This window comes from Microtus oregoni, unplaced genomic scaffold, assembly GCF_018167655.1.
Source record: "Microtus oregoni isolate MIOR12 unplaced genomic scaffold, Mior012 000008F_ref0000371, whole genome shotgun sequence".
Taxonomy (NCBI): domain Eukaryota; kingdom Metazoa; phylum Chordata; class Mammalia; order Rodentia; family Cricetidae; genus Microtus; species Microtus oregoni.
Genome location: NW_024543067.1, coordinates 58409936 through 58431066, shown reverse-complemented (window position 1 = coordinate 58431066; position 21131 = coordinate 58409936). Strand labels below are relative to the sequence as shown.

At 47.8% G+C, this 21131-nt stretch overlaps 1 protein-coding gene across 2 annotated transcripts in view; it reads left to right on the top strand.

The window, feature by feature from the left end:
• Grik4 (glutamate ionotropic receptor kainate type subunit 4) overlaps window positions 1-21131 on the top strand; it is a 426914-nt gene that overhangs the window by 234677 nt on the left and 171106 nt on the right. The gene's annotated exons all lie outside the window — the stretch shown is intronic.

Below are 21131 nucleotides of genomic sequence, written 5' to 3'. Positions count from 1 at the left end.
TTATAGACTCTGGAGTGTGTACTACAATTCCAGTGTCTTCTTGGGGGTGCCCTGGAGACCCTGGACAGTAGTCCTTTTGGAGGGGTCTGCCTTGAACTACATGGGGCTCACTTTTACTACTCATGGGTAAGGCCGGGGAATGAGGAGTGCTGGATTGGTGGAAGACAGACATCATGCCCTCAGTTGTGAGATCTGAGATTAAGGAAGGGGACAGACTTGAGAAAGGAGTAATTGCCCTGATGGAGTTTTTTCCTGTCCCCATGAGACATCCCATGAGGTAAGGGCAGAGACCAAAAAGAGAGACAAAGTGGTGGTACACAGGCCTCATGAGTGAGGGTACACAGGCCTTGTGAATCGGGAGGGAGGGAAAAGGGAAAGGAAATCTACAGGCCACACCCCTCTCACCCCAAAACCTCAGACTGTGCCAGCTGGCCAGGCTTAGGCCAACATGTAGCTGGGGTCTGAGTTCCTGGAGAGGAGAGCTTTGCAGCACAGTGTCCCCTTTCCATTGCATGTGTCCTAACAGGGATGATGGGAGTTAAGGGGAGATGGTGAGCTGGGTGACCATTGACTGGTAGCCTAGGACAGGAGACTCAAAAGCCACGTGTTGGTGTTCATACCATTCTGGAAAAAAGGCTTGATGGCATCTCCCACCAGAAACCACACAGATGGGGAGGGTTTTCTGTTTTTCGTTTTGGAGTTTGTTTTTAAAGGTAAAATTGGTTAGGTGACGGAAGGGTTCTATCCCCACCTGTAAAATAATGATACTCACCTTGAAAGGCAGATGTCATGAGATGGGACTCCTCCAACCATGTCATCACCGTCCCCATCCCTCTTTTCCCTTCTGTCCTTTCTCCAGGCGGGCCAGGGGGCATCTTCCCTAGCACATGAAAGTGTCTGCTCTATAACCTCGTGATGTGATGGCCTGGGCTGAGTGTCAGTGCAGCAATAGCCCAGGCCTTTCTTTTTAGTCTGATCCTAGTCACTGTGTGTCTTTGGGTTCATTTAGTCCTTCTCTGTTTCTGAAAACTCACCTGCGAAAAGTGTAATGATTCCGTTTTATCGCTGTATTCCAGATTATGAAAAGATGCAAATGAGTTAAGATCTGTGAAAGCACTTCATAAACTATAAAGCAAGACCCCTTTTGCATTCAAAATTATGTTTAATTATGATAAAAGATGTACAATAAAAAATGTACCACTTTAATCATTTTTTTGATGTTTTCATTTGTTTCTTGAAATTTTCACTCATTTAATTTTTTTGTGAATGAACTGTGCTTGAATGCATGTTTGTTTGTGTGTGTGTGTGTGTGTGTGTGTGTGTGTGTGTGTTTGTAGAGGCCTGAGGATAGCCTTAGGTGCTATATTCAGGAGCGCAATCCACCTCTTTTGAGATAAGGTCTGTCATTAGCCTGTAGCTCACCAAGTAAGCTAGGCTTGCTAGACAGCGAACCCAGAGATCTGCCTGCTCTCTACCTCCCCATCACAGGGATTACAAATGTGAGCTACTATACACAGTTTATTCTAACCCTGGATTTTAGGGGATTGAGTGCTGGTCCTCACGCTTGCAAAACAAGCACTTTACCACCTAAGCCATCCCCGTGGCGCTCCTCTCAATTATTTTGAAGTGTCCAGTTCAGCGGGGTCAGACACCTTCAGGCTTCTGTGCTGCCGTCACCACTGCGTGTTTTCTGAACCCATTTTATCTTGAAAAACTGAAAACATTTATGATTGCAGAGTAACTTCCCTGGGCCCGTAGCCCCAACCCCACGCAGCCACTGTCATGCTTTCTGCCTCCGGAGTCTAGCTACTCTCTGTTACGTTGAGACTGGCTTGTTTTGCATAGCATCATGATCTCAAGGGTCACCATTTTCTCAGGATTTCCCTTCCTTTGTAAGGCAGAGTAACATTTCCTTGTTTGATTATATTTTTATCCCTTCAGCTATGATGGATATGAGGGTTGATTCTTTCTCTGGCAAAGAGGGATGGCTAAACATGATGTACAAATATCAGTTTGAGACTCTGCTTTCAATCATTTTGGAAATAGACTCTAAAATATGCTGGGACACATGGTATCTTAGTTTTATCTCGTGTGGTTACGATAAAATAACTCTGACACAAGCAACTTATGGGAGAAAAGATTGATTCAGATTTTGGTTCGAGGGCACAGTCTTGCAGTCTGTATGCTGGGGAATTCAGGGTGGCAGACGATTAAACTGCTGGTCACAGCTGGGTGGTGGTGGCGCACACCATTAATCCCAGTACTCGGGAGGTAGAGGCAGGAGGATCTCTGTGAGTGCGAACTACAGAGTGAGTTCCAGGTCAGCCACGGTTACCCAGGAAAACCGTGCCCCCAAACAAACAAAACCATCAGTCACCCAACCAACAATAACAACAAAAACCGCTGGTCACATCACATCCACAATCAGGAACCAAGAACAATGGATACATAAAGCTGTTCAGCTTCCCTTTTCCAGTTTAGACAGCCCAGGATGTACAGGCTATGGAATGGTGCCACCCACAGTAGGCAGTCCTTCCCATCTTAATTCATGCAATCAAGCTAATCCCCTACAAGCTTACCCAAAGGCCTACCATCTCCCAGGAGATTCTCTCAAATTGACAATGAACCCTAACCATCAGATATGACAATTGCATCTTGAATTATTTTGAGGCCATTAGATATGTCTTACAGTACCTGCACCACTGCATGTTCTCCCAGCAGGGCATATGTGTTCTAATTTCTTCACCTCCTTGCTAACACTTCTTATTTTTATAGTTAAAAAAGTCCATGTATGTATGCATATAGGAGATGCATGCATGCATCTGTGTGCATGAGTGTAGTTCAGAAGTTACTGTTGGGTGCTTTTTTTCCTCCCAGTAACTTCGCACCTTGTTCTTGGAGATGTTAGGGTTGGGGCCGTTACTGAACCTAGAGCTTGCTGATTCAACTAAATGGTTGACTAGCAGGCATCAGAGGCCTGCCTGTCATCCCAGTGCTGGGAACGCAGGCGTGTGCTTTCATGCTTGACAATTTTTTATACATGGCTTCTAGGAGACTGAATGCAGGTCCTCATGTGCAGTGAACACTTTATTAGCAAGGCATCTCCTCAACCCTTTCTGGCTTTTGTTTGTTGGTTTTGATTAGCTCATTTGGAGGGGGTTTTGTAGTCTATGTTTGGATGGGGATAAGACAGAGGTAGGATGTGCGTCATTTACTACAGGCGGCCCATCATATTCCAAACAGAAAGGAGGCGTTCTAAGCAGACCTGTTAGGCTAGGGTAGGGTCCTAAGTGTGTTGGTTTAGAGGCGCATTCGAGGCTCTCACCCAGGCACACATACAACAGGTCGGAAGATGGCAATGCCTTGGCTGCGCTAACTGATATGATGTTTGAAGGGGAATGGGGCCATGTGCCCGAGGCATTGCTGGAAGGATGTGTGAGTCAGATTTTGAGGCAGGACCGTGACAGGTGACTGGTATTTCAAAACACAGGAGTGCAGAGGACAGGTGGGCTGGAATGGTGGCACCAGCATGATCGAGGGCACAGCCAGTACTTAACCAGAGGGCTACTTCAGACGTGTTCTGTGGATCAGCAGTGTCAGCGGTTCCTGGGAACTTGTGATAAATGAATAATGTTGGATATTACTCCCAGACCTCCACTCAGTCAGCACGTGGAGGTATTGACCAGGCCACTTGCGCCTTAACAGGTCTCCCGGGGAGTTCTGGAACATTCCTACTAGAGAGGAGTACAAGCTGACTAAAATGAGCTGGTAAAGGACTAACATGGATTCCACAGTCAGGCTGGGGACCAGGGTTATATTTGGAATCCATAGTGGGCAAGTTGGCGCTCACGCCTTTAATCCCAGCACTCAGGAGGCAGAGGCAGGCAGATCTCTGTGAGTACAAGGTCAGCCTGGTCTAAATAGTGAATAGACTCTGTTTCAAAAACAAAATAAAACAAAACAAAAACAAAAATAAATTCCACCCCCCCCCAAAAAATCAACCAAACAAAAAGAACAGAAGCTCTGGCGGCCTGTCATTGGATAGCGTTAAATGTCTTGCCACGCCATAAAACCATAAGCCCCCCCCCCCCCATCCCCATGTCTTACTGCTCACTCACTCTACAGTCTACTTCTCTGTCCCTATACTCTAGATGCTGACCCCAGGCCCTCCCCGCAAGCTCTTTCTTACTGTCTCCTTCAACGTCGGTGTGTTTTGTCTCTGTCCCTGGCTTCTTCATCTGTGTTAGTCTTATCCTGGCTCAGATGGAGCCTAGGTAGAGGCAATTTTCCCTGCCACTCCTCATGATTTGCTCAGACTTACCCATTTCCTCCCTTTTCTAGTTGTTGCTGCTGTCTGAAACCAGCCTGTGTCTTTTCCTTGTGCCTTTCTTGTCCACCTCTCCTTGCATCTGGGTCTCTGTCCCATTTCTCGCTCTATTTCCAATGCTCAGAACAAAGTGCAGTGCACAGTAGGTAGTTGGGATTATTTCTTTTCTCATTCTCTGGACACTGGAATTCTTTGAAGCCATTCTGAAGAGTGGAGTGACGCTCTCAAAGATATGCGTTGTGGGGAAAGTCCTCCTGTGGGGTTGAGTACGGGGTAGAGGGACAGCTGCCAAAGGTTGTAAGTTGTAAAACAGTAATGGTCCAAACCATTGCTTCTCCACTGGGGGAAGTCTCTTATCCAAGGCAGAGGAACATTGGGCAATATCTGGAGACATTTTCAGTTGTCATAGCAAGGGAGGGCACCATGGCATCTAGTGGGTAGGGACCAGCAGGGTTGTTAAACCTTCCAGGATGCTCAGAACAGCCTCCTACAGTGGAGGATTGTTGGGACCCAAAACATTGGTGGTGCTGATGTCAATAAAGCTAGCTTTAAACCAGCATGTTGATTGGAGTAATAGAAAGGAACAAATTGAATGTTTTCTAGTCATTGGAAAAACCTTTGCCACAATCTGTGCCTACAGAGGTGGTTTTATGTCCCTTTGGCAGCAGAAACAGGGACCCCCTAAGCGGGCAGTTACTCTGAGAACGTGTATTCTTTGTACCATTTCTCTGTCTTCCTCCCACTGTCTCTCCGGCCCAACTCTCAATCTCTGTATTGCTGCTCTTGGATTTTGTTGTCTCTCCTCCCCCTTGTTTCTCTTTCCTGTCTCTGTTGTCTCCCCCTTTCTTCTCTTCCTTGTACTTTCTCTGTCTTTCCCACTTAACCGCCTATTATGAACATTTGACGTTTAGTGGGTTTGTGGTCTCGGTCCTTAATTTTTAAGGTGGGTGATTGTGTGGTTTATACTAAATTAGATTTACTAGCCTTTTGCTTCTGTGGCATATGGCATCTGCACAGAACTGTCTTTTATCCCCTGCAGTTGGTGATCTTTCTTCCTTTGTGCTTCTGTGCATTCGGACTGTTCCGACAGCAGTCGGGTGAGCTTCTCTTTCAGTCACAGCTCCTGCGGAAACTTGCCTGGTCAGGTCAGGCAGAGGAAGACCAAGTCTGTCTGCTGGCAGAAATGTGGCCCGTACCCTTCCTGTACCCAGCCCACCTTTTCTCATCTTGAACTGACATCCTAGGCTATCCCAAGAAAAGGGGAGGCCATTGCTCTTGGAGTTGGTCTCCTAGCTCCTCCTCAACACCTTACAGATGTGGTTCTTAACCAGGATAGCCCAAAGGTACCCATGGATAACAGCTTAACAGTGACTTAGTTTCAAGGAAGAAATAGCACACATAGTGAGGGATCTAGGGAAAGGGATGCCACAAAGGATGCTTGAACATGTTTGAATGTCTGTAGTCCCCTAGGGAGGCGTTGTGGCACTGAAGCTCATCCTCACAGGGTCTGGAAGCAAAGAGACAAGCTTCTAACCTGCATGCTACATGTGGCCTCCAAGACTATTCTGCCTGCCTCCTGGGAACATGGCAGTGACTATCACTCCGACCAGAAATCATAATTACAGTGTGAGCCACAAGTCTGACACATTTTGTTGATACAAATCTCTCCCCTTCTACTTTAGGAAAAGGGCAAGAGAGAGAAAATGACAGATTATCTGTATATTTTTCGAATGAGTGAGCACATGAATATTCCATTCTTCTCCCACTGGGGGTACCTAGCTTAGACTCTAAACACCAGTGTCCTGCTTGATAAATAGCCCTTGCCCTGTTCTGGCTCTTTCCTTGAGGGATGCCAGCAATGAATAATAATAATAAAAAAGTTCATTACTGGTGCTTTGCTCTCCCGGGGAAAAGAGGCCAATCACACTGAGGCGGAAACAATCAAAGGGATGGCTCTTCAGACTGTGTCCTCCACATTCCACCAAGAACTTGGGGAAGTCCTAATCTGTTAATTCTCTTGTTTATGCTCATACCTTGTGATGGAAGGGAGATGAACATCAACCTGACGTATCAATCACCAAGTTCTCATTTCTGATCAGAGGTGACAGGGTCCTGTGTTGTCAACTTCAGTAGGTTTGACCCCCATTTGTTCAAAGCGCGGGGTAAAATGGGTGCTCTCGTGTCCCTCTACCTGTTGAACGTGGTACCGTCTGATGGAGACTGCATTGGTTACTCATCTCACTGGTGCGGCAAATTATCTGACGGCAGCTTAAGGGAGAAAGGGCTTGGTTTGGGCTCACAGTTCAGGGAGGACACAGTCCATCGTGGTGGGGAAGGCATGGTGGCAGGAACAGGGGGCAGCTGGTCGCACCACATTGGCAGTCAAGAAGCAGAGAGAGTGAACAGAGGTGAAAACCAGGCCATAAAACTTGAAGGCCCACTCTCCAGCTTCACTTCTAAAGGTTCTACAACATTCCACAGGGACTACCTAACACAAGGTGATGGGAGGCACTGCATACTCAAACCATGACAGACTCATGTGTGGGTCAAAATGACCTGAAGGGTGGTGCTCACTCATAGGTGCATGGACTCATGGGAAAGCAGTTCACAGCTGGCCAGGTAGGCTCACCTTCCGAATCGGCTGACTTTGTGGTCTCCTCTCACATATCCTCCATCTCTGCCTTCCCCACAAGCCTGTGGTGAGTCTTGGAGAGCAGCAACTCAGGCTGATTCACGTCTTCACATTTTGTGTCCTCAGCTGTATCCTCCCTGCCTGGTGCCTGGCGTAAGATTGGTGGTTCATAGATGCTCTCTAGATTGAATAACCAGTCTAGGAGGTCGGCCTTGGCTTACTTTCCTCTGCTGTTAAAAGGCCAACTTCATCTGGTCTCCTGGACACTCAAACCTTCCAAAGCTCCCAGCAGCCTCCACTGTTCCACACCCCTTCGGCCTTTCTTCCCATTCTGTGCCACAATTTGGCCAGAAGGCTGTCACCAGCAGTCATTAAACAATATGAATGGCAGCTACAGCCCAGTATTCCTCTCCAGCCTGACTCTGTGTGCAGTGAGCCGAGAGTGTGGCCCCTCCGGGCTCTGTGCTGCCACAAACTGAATTAGAGTTAGCCACAAGCTGCCCATGACATTGCTCAGGCAGGGTGGGGTGGGGGCTACCTCTGTGACAGTGACTAAGAAGAACACACGGGGGTGATGATAGTCCTCAGAAGAAAACTAGGAGGAAAGTGGCAAGAGCTAGGCAAAAAAGAGATCAGTATAAGAAGGTTAACTGGGAATATTAATCGGATATATACATAGACTGTGCAAAGTGACCATATTAATAAAGCACTAAGTGCAGATATAATTGCTGGCTATGCCAGAGAATTCATTCATAAATTTTTTTCCAGGGGTCATGTCCTTTATTTAGCTATGGGTGTGTGAAAGATTAAAGTGAACCATGCTGTGAAGTCCAGCCACGCTCTTACATCAGATAAATCTGAAAGGCATCCACGCCTAACCTGTGTTCAGCTCAGTGCTAAGTTGACTGGGGCCAGAGACATGGGGAGGAGCGGGCTTCCCACACTCATTGTTTCCTGTTTAGATAGCAGTCATACATAAGGAAGCCAGGGTGCTAGCATCGCTCCCTAAATGCTTCCTGCCTGCAGACTCAGCTCCCCTCCGTTCCTGGACTGTTGTCTGACTGCATCGTTCTTACGCCCTGACAGCAGGCACACAGAGCCCCCATTCTATTGAGGTGTCCCATCCATCACACTCATTCCCTGCACCACTCTTCCCATCTCCAGGGGCGGCTGCTGCCCGAGAGTGGCAGCTGCATGTTTCAACCTCCCCGATGTAATGCACCAACTATCCCCCTTGTTGTTTTGATAGAACTCCCCACTCAACTTGTGCCCACCCTGCCATGTAGAGATTGAGCTCTGAATTCGCCATTCTCCGCTCACCTACCTTGCTACATTCCCATCATCCTTAGTTACTGTGTACCCGTCGCTCTGGTACCATTGCCTGGGAGATCACTGTGTTCTCCCCTTTCTCTGACTTCCCTCCCATTGCACATCACCATCACTGCTTCACTGAGGGCCATGATGGATCCCGGCCCTCCCGTTTTCTTGAAAATACTAGGGAATACTTAGTGCAGGCCAGGTAAGTTCTCTACCACTAGGCCACTCCTCTAGATTCTTTCTCTGAAAACAGCCTCCTCACTCCCTCAGTGTCTGATTCTCTGCATGTCTCGGTATCCATTACACGAGCCTATTTCCCCCACTCTCACAACTGCTGGGTCTAACCCTTGGGGATACACTCTTCTCTGTTCTGTGGGAAGACCCCAAGCCACCACCTCTTCGTTGCTATGATACCCTCAGCCTCCTTAACGATGTCTAGCTCCTCTTGAGAGCTCTGACATGCACCTGCCTTGCTCTGCACCCTGAGCCGCATCTCCATCTCCCCCATTTCAAGGGCACTCGGAAAAGTATTTACAGAGCAGCTGTTCTCAGTTCTCACCCGTGGCCACCTACCCAGTCACTGTCATTTTGGTTTGCAGAAGATGAAGATGTTGCTTCTCCTCCAAGCAAATGGAAACTCCCCTCCTACCCGTGTGCAGTCTCTCGCAGCTTCCCCTCCCACTAAATACTTAAGGTGCTGCAGTGTTCATTAGTCTTACGTCTGAGCTATCTGTTTCTGCACTTGAAGTGGAGCTGGCCTGATTGGAGATGGGTAACACACACACAAGACACAAAAACAAGAATATAAAACATCTCAATGATTTTTGTATTGATTGGATGTTGGCATTATACTACTTGTGATTTAATTTCATAATCTCATACATTTCTTTTGACCTTTTACAAAGTGCCCACTAGAACATTAACAGAGAAGCGTGGCCTTTCTTTCTTGTTTTTTTTTCTTTCTCCCTGTTGAGTAGCACTGGGCTGGGATAGAGCCTGAGACACAGTAGGGCTGAAATCCAAAGATGCAGTCACTCAAGTGTAGGTGGGGGGGGGGGAGGTAGGTAAAGGATGGAGGTAGTGTGCGATGTTGCTGTTATCAACCATGTGGTTTGTATATGATCCTCTGTCACCATAGTCTTCCAGGGAAAAAAAGAGAGAAATGAGGAGGAGAACAAGGGATGATCTGTATGTCCTAGTCACCTTCATCTACCTCTGTGAGCCCAAAATCAGCTCAGATCTTCCTAAACTCGGGGGAGGCTACATTTTATCATCTGAACTGGGTAGCCATGCATCCAGTTGAAACTTGGAGTGGTGGGTTAATAACAGGAAGAAGAGAAAGGCCCTGAGTTGGCACCATGCACTGCCATCTTGGAGGAGGAGCTGTCCCTTCTGTCACCCCAGGTGCGCCCCTTGTCTCTCTCCAGGATCTATCCATCTGCCTTTTCACAGGGCTTATTCAGAAAAAGACCCCTTTCTTTTGCTGTGACCAGCTTTCCTCCCAACCACCTTACCTTGTCACCTTGGCTTGAAATCCCTTCCTTGTAAAGTTTGTGTGCATAGCCCCCAATTGTCCTGCGACAGATGCTTTACCTTCAGGTTCCCTCTCTTTCTGTCCAACCTGCTCCCATATAAGCATGACTCCTGTCACTCCACTAAAGTCCCCAGAGACCTCCTAGCTGCCAAGTCTCATGAGAAATCATTGGTCCTTAATTCCTCTGACTCCTAGCCCCCTCGGGTCCTTGGGTCTGAACTTTGCTCTCTCCAAGCATTGCGTCTCTGAGGTCTCAAGCCTTGTCTCTCCTCCCGTCATTCTCCATCCGTGCTGAACCCAACTGGTCCTTATAACCCTGTCCCTGGGGATGCCATCATCTAACTACAAGAAGCCTAGACCCTGCTTCATTTCCTGTCACCTCTACAGACTTTCTGATTCCACCTCATCAATGTCAGTTGAATCTGTCCCAACATTTCCAAGCCTAAAGTCAGTCCTCGGTCTCCTGAACTCGGGAGGCTAACCAATGTTTTTGTCTCTCCTTGCCCTGACCCTCACTACTGGCCTCATTTCTTTCTGCCAGATTTTAAAATAGCACCCTGCCTGATCTTTTCAGATCATATTTCCACCCTCTCCAGTATACCATATAAGAGCAATTGCCCTGAAATACAAACTTTGCCATCTCATGACCTGTTTAAAGTCCTTGGGCTGTTTCTCAGCATTGTGGGCACCATTTCCAGCCTCCTAGTGAGTCTCTATAACGGTTTGCATGCTGTGACATTCTTCATGTGCCCTCCTCCCAAACCTCTCTGACCAGGCACCCCAAACTTCCTTAAGTTTGGGAGGGTTCCATAGCTGGCACATTGCTTCTCTGCCTGTCTGAAACTCACTAACCTCTTTCACAGCTGTCCGTACTGGGAAGCCTGAGAGTCAGTAGCCACTTAAGTCATCTTAGCCACAGAGATAGTCAGTAACCACTTAGGTAGTCAGTAGCCACTTAGATTTTCTGGTACATGAATACCTGCTTCCTAGTTGGAGCATAATATGGTTTTGTTTCCTCACTTGCCTTGTTGGCTTGTGTCCATTTGCTTATGTAAGTAACTTCGTCTTCCTCTGGACACGTAGGAATGAGAAGCATCACGTCCTCTGTGTACATCACCCAGACTAAGAAAGTCGGTGAATAGATTTTTGATGCACAAAGGAAGGACTGAATGAACGCTTAGCTTTCAGTATCACTTACAAAGTTCATGGTGAAGTACTGAATGGACGATTCAGATCACAAATGCTTTGGGGGATCTGAGAAATAGGGACTCCATTCAGCTGGAGCTCTTCATGACTCGCTGGGGTTTAAGGTGAGAAGCTGCGAGAAAATAAGGTGCAGTTCCATTGAGATGTGGATGCAGTCACAGAAAGGCCAAGAGCTTTCCAAAAAGAAGGGGGAGATAACCTGGACCAAAACACACAAACAAACAAATAAAAACCAATAACAACCAAGCCGAAAACACAAGGCAAAATTTCATGACCTGTTTCATGTTCAGCAAGGACGATCTAGAAGCGGCTAAGGGACCATAGAATTAAGTAGAACATGATCCTGGAAAGGTACATTAGAACCAAACTACACAGGGCTTTAAGGCTAGGGAATCTGCATTGGTATGAGGGAGACTGAGGCAGGTTAGGGGAGTTTGGAGGACAGAGAGAGAATCGACAGCAGGAACAGAGAACAGTGGGAAGCGGGTCCCCTGGCTGACCTCAGTCATTGAGCAGATGGTGAGGCCAAAGGGTGGGGAGAGCACAAGCATCTCTGCCAAACATGTGCGTGTGAGCAACTGTGCTATTATTAATTGAGTCTGAGGAGCAAGAGTGCACCCCCAATTGTATATAAAGGTAATGGGTACCATTTGGGACACAGAATTTGCAATAAGCCCCAAGGGAATATTGGGTAGTAGCAGCCAGAAACAAAAGCCTACTGTGTGGTTGAGAACTTAAGTCTACATGGCAACCCAGGGGATGAAAGTTGAGAACCGAGTTGAGAATTAGTAAGCGATTCCTCCCTGTGTGTAGGCATGTCTGTGTGTGCTCAGGGGTGTGTGTGGACATGTGTTCCTGTGGAGGCCAGGCAACGACTTTGGATTTTTGTTCCTCAGGCCCCATCCACCTTGCTACTGAGACAGAATCTCTCACTGGCCTGGAATTCATTGAGTAAGGTGGGCTAGCTGAGCAGGGAGCCCCAGGGATGTGCCTGTCTCTACTTTCCTGGCATTGGGATTGCAAGCATGGACCACTATATCCTGCTTCTTTACGTGTGTTCTGGGGATCTAACTCGGGCCCCTGACTTGTAAGGCAAGCATGTTCCCAACTGAGCTGTCTCTCCAATCCAGTAGGCTCTGTAGGGAAAAATACACAGTGAAGAGCAGGAAAGCTGAAGATTGTACCCAGTCTTGGGTAACACAGCTAAGCTCGTGGTGGGAGCTAGGGGAGATGGGCTAATGGGAATTCCAGTTTCTCTGTGTCCTTACCAACACTTACTATGGTCAAGCCTTTTAATTTCAACCATTAAAAAAGGTTTGCATTAGTATCTCATTATGATTTTAATTTGCATTTCCGTGGTCACTGTTAGTGCTGAATATATGTTATACTCACCCATACCACTTCTCTGTGAAGGGTCTTTCAAATTCTTTCTGTTTGGCTTAAAATTTGCATAGCTTTCTTATTACTGGAGTCTTTGAAGCCCTCAAATTTTCCGGATGCAAGTCATCTGTCTAGGGTAGGTTCTGCACAACTCTTCTTCCAGGTCATGCCTCATCTGGTCGTTCTGCTCGTGGCATCTTTGGAGGAACAGGCATGTAAGCTTTGATGAAATCGAACTTACTGAGTTTTTACTTCATGGATTATACCTAAATCTTTGTCTGACTTGAGATCATGTAGATTTTCTTCACGACGTTTCACAGTCTCAGGGTGTACCTTTATGTCTACAGCCCAGTTTGTGTTCACTTTGGCATGCGTCAGTTTGAAGGTCTTTACCTCCTTTTATTGTGTGAGGATCCCGCTATTTTGACTCAACACAGTGTGGTACTGTTCTTCACTGGGACTTTGTCAAAAACCCATTTTTCCCACAGATGTACAGAGCAGAGTGATGATCTTAATAAAAGCTGGCTTGGAATCTCCCCAAAGTCGAGGTTAATTTGGCTCAAATATGTATGAAGGGTATCCCTTTGCCAGGCGAGGTACCACGCGCTGGGTTAGAATGAGCTGATGAGTGAAAGGGAGAGACGGGGGCCTGGCTGAAATGCAATACAAGAGGCACGGGTTTCTCTGGAGATCCGGGGCTGTGGGGCTTGGTTAATCACGGCGTTCAGGGTAAGGCTTCCTGGAGGAGGCAATGTCTCGGGTGTTGTCCTAAGTGTACAGAACGAGCAAGCAAAGATGAGAGAATGGGGGCGGGGAGGCAAAGGAGTGCAGGCACAAAGCAGCACCAAGTGTGTTTGCATGTTCATGTTTGTGTGCATGTGTAGTCACATGTATGCCTCTGGTGTGTGTGCATGTGTGCATGTGTAGTCACATGTATGCCTCTGGATGTGTGCATGTGTAGTCACATGTATGCCTCTGGTGTGTGTGCATGTGTAGTCACATGTATGCCTCTGGTGTGTGTGCGTGTGTGCATGTGTAGTCACATGTATGCCTCTGGTGTGTGTGCATGTATTCATGTGTAGTCACATGTATGCCTCTGGATGTGTGCACATGTGTGCATGTGTAGTCACATGTATGTCCCTGGTGTGTGTGTGCATGTGTAGTCACATGTATGCCTCTGGTGTGTGCATGTGCACACGCACCCATGGTATGTCGTCAGCATTTCACTCTGTGTGCTAGAGCGGGATGAGTAGGGAAGCAGAGTCTACGGGGCAGGTCTCATCTGCTGTGTCAAGGAGCCCCACGGATGGAACTCGGGGTGGCGCATATGCCCTGCAAGTGTTATTTCACTAAGGTATACTCCAAGTCAATTTTTACTTTTGTTTTCATCTTTATTTTGAGACTGGGTCTGGATAAGTTGCTCAGTCTGGCCTTGAACTTCTAATCCTCCTGTCTCGGCTTCCTGACTAGCTAGGATTGTAGGTACATAGCCACAAGACCCAGTTGATCCAAAGCTCCACCCTCCCAGGTAACTGAGAAGAAGCAGACAGTATCATTAGGAGAACCAACAAGAGAATTCCGAGGAGGCAGAAGCAGACGTGGCTGGGGTGGTTGCTTGGAGGGGAGGAAATGTTGTCCTTTGCTAATCTCAAAGGGAGGCAATGGCTGAACTTAGTAGTGTGTGTGTGTGTGTGTGTGTGTGTGTGTGTGTGTACGTGTGTATGTGTGTGTGTATTTGTGTATAGAATGGGGCAGGTGTGTATGCGCCATACTGTGTGTGTGGGGAGGTCAGAGGACACTTATTTGGCATCGGTTCTCACCTCCTACCTTTATGGGGTGTGGGGGTTTGAATGAGAATAGCCCTATACACTCATATGTGAATATTTGGTTGTCAGTCGGTAGAACTGTTTGGGAAGGATTAGGAGGCATGGCCTTGATAGAGGAGGTGGTCATTGTGAGTAGGTTTTGAGGTTTCAAAAGACCAGTGCCATTCCCAGTGTGTTCTCTGCCTTCTGCCTGTGGATGAAGATGTAAGTTTTCAGCTCGCCCTCAAATCTTCCCTCTACCCTCACAAGCTTTAACCCCTAGAACCATACATCCAGTTAAATACTTTTATAAATTGCCTTGGCCATGTGTCTTATCACAGAAACAGAAGCCTAACTAAGACGTGCGGGTTAGCTTATCAAGCCTGGGTCATCACGTCTGTATGACAGGAGCTCTACCCACTGAGCCATCTTGCCAGACTCTTAGTTTGGGCTTTGATAAGTGTGAGATGCTCTTTAGACATTTGCCTGGAGGTGACAACTGACTTTTGTGTGTACATGTTGCGTCCCCAGGGAGGTGGCTGGAAGTGAAAGCCATCATTATGAAGCTCTTGTAAATAAGGCAGAAAAGGGGCTTTACAGAGACCCTGGGGATCCATCCATATTAAAGCATGGCAGGAACAGAGGCCACCTCCTGTAGCAATGGCCAGAAAATTAGTAGCATCCTGGGAGAGTATCTTCCTAGGAACCAGTGAAGTCAAAGACCTCAATTGAGAAAAATAGGAGCAGGACTTGGCTGCAAAGAACCCTAGCTCAGGATCAACCTGAGGCAAAGGTGCTGCCGCAAGTGGACCCAGGCCCCAGGTGCCGCCAGAAGCCGTGCAATCTTGGGCAAGTTGCTTAACCTACCCTTTCTCACTTAACTTGCCTCCAAAACAGAATAATAAACTGCAGGTTGCATGGGAATTAAATGAGATCGTGTATTTGATGTTCTCAGAGCAGCACCTGGTGATCATAAACAATGACGCTGACTAGTGACATAATTAAACAAGGAATCAGAAGTAACCGCTGATTTTGTAGTGATGCTTGTTGGCATTTGCGTTGTGTGCAGTCTGAGTGAGGCCAGGGACAGAAGGTGAATTGCAATGGGTGGGCGGGCGGGCTTGGGGCTGAAGTCAACAAACTCTGAAGAATCATCCAGTAAGCTGGGCTTACACTGCAGGTGGGTTCTCCCCTTTCTCAGGGGAGCTGTCAGTATTGTAGAAGTATTTGGGGGACTGCACTCTCCTCTCTGCAGGCATTAAAAGTCCCCCTTCACTCCTTTGCGTGTTGGCTGTGAGTTTTGGCTTTCCACTCACCAAAATGGGAGCCCATTGTGCTTGTTTACAGGGCCGGCGTGGCACATGGCCCATCTGGTCTCAGGAAGTTCCATCTGTTTGGACGTTGATGCTGTCTGAGCACAGAGAGGCAGGCTGGTCTGCAAGACACAGAAGACAGGAGCAAAGGGGGTGTACAGGGCAGGCAGAGCGGGGTCGGGGGAGACGAGTCTGGGGATGAATTCTCTCCTGGAAGCGGCGATCTAGGTGAGAATAAAGGTCTGACAACTCCCATGGAGGGAGGGAGATTCCTTCAGTGGAGGAGATGAGTGGGCACAAGGAAATGGAGGGCAATAAAAAGACAGACCTGATGAGAGATGAATGACAGGGCTGGAGCTTTATCTGGAAAACGAGAACTGCAGGCCAGCAGCTGGGAAGCAAAGGTAACCAGTTCCCCTGGGCTCAGCCCATCTCTTTTTCTTGTTAGCACAGGGTTGTAACAGGTTGGACCAAAAGCCATTGGCAGTGTTATAGATATGGCCTATAAAGGTTCACCAGTAAAACTTCTTTATTCCTCCCTTAAAGAAAGGAGCTGTTGAGGTGTCTAGACTCTTCTGTAGCAGGCCTCTGGTGGAGTTTTAGAGATTAAGGTGGCTGACATCCAAACTTGAGGGGTCACTCCTGAGCTTTTAATAATGCATGGAGGGAAGGCAAGTCCTGCTCCAGTTCCCACAGGTGAACAGAGAGCAGGATGCTGCCATCCCTGGACGGATGCTGCCATCCCTGGACAGATGCTGCCATCTCTGGGCTGATGCTGCCATCCCTGGACGGATGCTGCCATCCCTGAACCAATGCCGCTGAGTAGATGTAGCACTGGGTTCTCCACCATGCATCCCCATGCACAGGGGGTGTCTTCAATCCTGGCATCATCTGGTGTTGCCACACCACCAGTATTTGCTGCACTTGCTGCCCAGAAGGAAGAGCCATGTGGTCCTGCAGTGCTTAGACACCGAATAGCCATTCATTCCTGACCACTGTGTGTCCAGATTCATTCATTTACTAAGATGAATCAGGTTCAGCCAGCTGATACCCTAAAGAGCTGACTGCCTAAGAGAAAAAGGAGAGGCCACAGATGGACAACAGGACAAATTCACAGAGCTCAAAGGAAGGGAGTAAGCTGGGGAAATCAGGCAGGCAGGAACAGGAATTACCTGGGTATTTAATGTACACACAGGTACAGGAGGGCAGGCAAGTCTCTCCCAATGGGGTGGGGCTGGTGGGGTTCTCAGGAAATCTATGGAAGAGAATACTGGAACCTGGGAGTTGGAGGGACTTTCTGAAAGAGGTGAGTCTGGAGGGAGGAGATCCCAGACATGGAAAGAGGGGATAAGGAACAGTGTCAACAAAGGCAGAGGGGACAACACAGGTGGATGATCGTGGTCCAGTAGCGAGACTATGATGACCAAAGGCTATTCCCAATGCTTTGGGAGACCATCCATCCCTCAGGCTGTAAAAAAAAGCAAATCAGTAACTGTAAATCTACTTCTGCACAGGCCTGGTCACACTAGAGCTGAGCCAGCCAGTGCTCTAGTAGGCTTTGCCACGCCCACCAACCCAAAGAAAGCCATCCTACCTAAAGCAGTCACTCACTGGAGCGAGAGTGGGGAGGAGAACTTGGGATCGGGACGCACACTGTCAAGGACCTCAGACCCCGATGAGGAGAGAGCTCAGCAGAGAACATAAATGAGGGAGAGGCTCTACGTGAATACAAAGCCTTTCTTGACACGAAGAAGGTTGGTGAATCCTGCTGGGCTAGAAGAAGCTGGGCATTGGATCGTAAACCCTTAGCCCCTACACGTGTCTCTCCATGGCAACCCTGCCCTCACTGCAGCCCAGACATCTTAGCCTTACTGTGGCTACTAGTTGACTTCTGTGCAGAGCGGTCCCCAGGGCCACAGGATGTGCTGGCTCATACTGTTCCTCAGTTGGCAGCAGCTGGGAACTCTAAACATTATGGCCTAGCCTAGTAGCTGGGCCAGAGGGACCCGGTGTGGTCCAGGAGCATCCGCTAAACATTAAGTCTCGAGCACACTGCTCTCTTCCGCCCATCTGGCCCCTCTCCTGGGGCTGCTGAAGAACAAGAGTGCTGTTTGGTAACTGCCCTTCGGTGACATGTTCCTTCAGCATCCTGGGAGGGCCCGAGTTGCCACCTTGTCTTTGGCATCCATAGCCCTAGGAATTCAGTTCCTGTTTTCAAGGTAATTATCCTGGTTATAATATGTTTGATACAAGCCAACCAACCACACTTTTAAGCCTCTTCCCTGTCAGAAATTAATCACCATCATAAACCAAGATCTTAGTGATGTGTGGTACTCAGGATGGCCTGGGAGTGGGCATGGGGAACAGGATTTGACAATCCCTTGTCAAATATCTCTGAGGGCCTCACGGGGAAGGAAAGAAGAGGGCCCAGCATCAGATTCCGCATTCCCTCCTATTGTCCGCTATTCCTCTGACTCGGCATGTTAGATGATGCTCTGGATGTTGGATGGACAGCATATGACGCAGTTGGCTGGGGGCTTGGACATCTGCATTTGTATTAACACACTGTCTTAATCAGTTTAGGATGCTATACAGTGAGGTTGCAAGCTACGTGGTTTAAACAGATCTTTTTATTTCTCAGTGTTTTCTGCAATGTCCAAGGCCATTCCTAGCAAGGCCTCTTTTCTGGGCCATCTTTTCACTGTGTGTTCTCATAGAAGAGGAGACAAGAGGAGACGAGGAAATGAGAGAATAGGAGAGGATGGAATTTATTGGATCTGGAACAGACCCTTGGGTGTGTGTTGCTTCTCGTAATACACTGCAGTTGTGACATTTGCACACCAACGGAGCAGTGACAAAGCCAGGGAGGCTGTAACATAAGCACCCATGATGGATGGTCCTAAGTTCCCATATTCACAAGGGATACAGACTTTGTGTTAGCTTTCCAGCCCTGTGACAAAATCTCTGAGGCCAATCAGCCTAAAGGAGGAAAGGTTTCTCGGGCTCTTGGCATCAGAGGTTTCAGGGCTTGGTTGCTGGGCTCTTTTGCTTTAGGGACCACAGTGAGGCTCTAGATCCTGGTGGAAGTATGTGGCAGAGGAAGCCACTCTGCTCAGGTGACCAGGAAGTGTGTGTGGTGGGGAGGCGGGATCACTGGTTACCATTCAGTGGTCTGACTTCCTTCACTATGGCCCACCCCTTGAAGTTCCAATAGCTCCTAGTTGACCCAGCCTCTGCGACATACTTCAGATCTAAACCCTACAATATTTCCTAGGAGATTATTTTAGTGATTAATTTATTGCAAGTAATTTATAAAATATCTAGTCAATGTTAACAGTGAGACTCAAGAAACTAAGGGTAGCTGCCTCTGGAAAATCTCATCAGGGTCTGAGCAGGTGATAGGTTCAGGAAAGCATAAAGGTTACATGAATAGTTTTCAGAGGTCCAGAATCCAGGCTGGCACTGTTAGTGTCTCAGCATTGATTTGCCTTGGTGACACTGCCTTCAAAGTGACCATATGATGCAGGATCCCTCCCTGATACATCCTCTCTTGAGCCCAAGTCCTGAGAGGACAGATTTGGTGTTTGAGGTCAGACCAGCCCGAGACCTTGTCCTCCTCCATCGCTAGCTAGCTCTGAAAATGTGGTCAAGTCACCGGGCTCATCAGAAGCCCCCTTCTCATCTCCGTGAGGTTACAACTGATCTTATGGAGTTGAGAATGAGATTTTGCCATGTCCGCTAAACACACCATTGTTGCTGAGTACACAAACACAGACCTATCCGGGTCCAGGATCTCCTGTCATGACTCTGCTGGACGGACTGTCAATTCCGGCTCTTCTAGATGCCTTTCTGCGCTCTAGGGCCAGCATAAATGCTGCCGTGTATTTTCAGTGTAAAACATTTTACAACATCAGATCTTACGTAGAGCCTGATATCCGTAAGCAATGGATGTGAAGTTGTGGTGGTCACCACTGGCATGGGTCTGCTTTTAGAGAGAACACCATGTGTCCATCAAGGGACATCACCTGGGGATCCTTCCTCTCTATGCCTGCATCCTTACGGTCTCAAGTTGTCATTCTAGTGTGACTCTGTCCATCTCTGCTCCCCATGGAGCTGTTTCATTCTGAGTCTTCCTTCCTGAGCCGGTGCAGTAGGACTGTAACGTGAACACTGACTGAAGCCAGAACATCCTCAAGTTGCCCCACTCACGAGGAATGTGGACATGTGTTACCTTGGCAGGGCTTTTAAGCCTTCCCAGCTACAGTTCTACAGGTGGCTGGGAATGTGTGCTTTTCTTGTTAATGTGTCTACTTCATCGCCCAGGCGTGGGGACTTCACCTTCACAGGCCCCATGCTTGAGCCTACACTGTGAATGTGAAATTGAGTTTACATTGCTCACTGAGAGCATGCATATAAATAAATCCACCGTCAGGAGAAATGCTTTCTCACGTCCTGTGCTGTGTCTGGTATTTCCTTTGTGCGATGTTGATTGTATGGATATCAGTGAAGGACTAAATGACAGCATGGAGCCTGGACCATTAAGGCACAGGGAGATTACCTCGGGGATCTTCTCCCAGTAATGGAAAGCTAGCAGATACCAAGTCCATATTCACTTGTGGCAGTAGGCTCTGTTGTGATACGCCTTGTGTTTCCTTCAACCCCTGAAAGATAAGCTTGATATTCTTTCCTTTTTTATAATTGCTTTAGTGAGGTAAAATTCATATCCTGCATAACTCACCTGCATGCAGTATACGGCTCTGTGACTTTTACTATAGTTGCTGTTGCCTCCTAACCCAAGGCAGCTGCTACTCTGATTTCTGTCCCCAGAGATTCACTTTGTCTAGACTTTCTTGTATTAATGGACCCATCCGATATGTTGTGTTTTGCGGCTGGCTTCTTTCACTCGGTGTAATGTTCTTAAGGCTCATCCATGTTGTCACATGCGGAAATAATTTTATTCTTCGTATTTCCCAGCAACAATCCACTGCAATAGGAAAACATCCTCCTCCTTGTCCCTCGGTTGATGGGCATATGGATTGTTTCCACCTTTTAGCTGTTGTGGATTATTACTCATGAATAACTGCCGTAAATGTTTATGACAAAATCTCTGTGTTGTGGGTCAGCATTTCGGTTCCCCTGGGAAGGGAATTCAGACCCTCAGTAGCCAGCACTGAGTGCCTGCTAGGTGTGAGGCTGCATCGAGTATGTCCCATCTCATGTACTGAGCACAGTAGCCCAAAGAATAGCTTTCCTCCGCATCTCTCAAGTAAGGAAACAGATCCTTTAGCTAATACAGGTGGACCTGGCACTACAACCCAATTCTCTGTGTATCTGTTCATATTGCATCCAGGGACGGGACAGCTATTCACACCATACCTCTCTCCAGGTCATCCACACCACACCCATTGTCACACTGGTTAAACCCAGAGGGTGGGTCACTGACCTCCGCTACCTCAGCTGAATCCCTACACTAACCAGTGGGATTTCTTGACTATGCCAGTGTTCACTAAAGAAAAGACTTCAGAGAAATTGCATAGCTCACCTGCGGGGCGGGGGGAGGGGGATGGCTCATGGCACCAGAGACTGGAGTGCAAGCATTCTGCAGTCACTGGCAGCT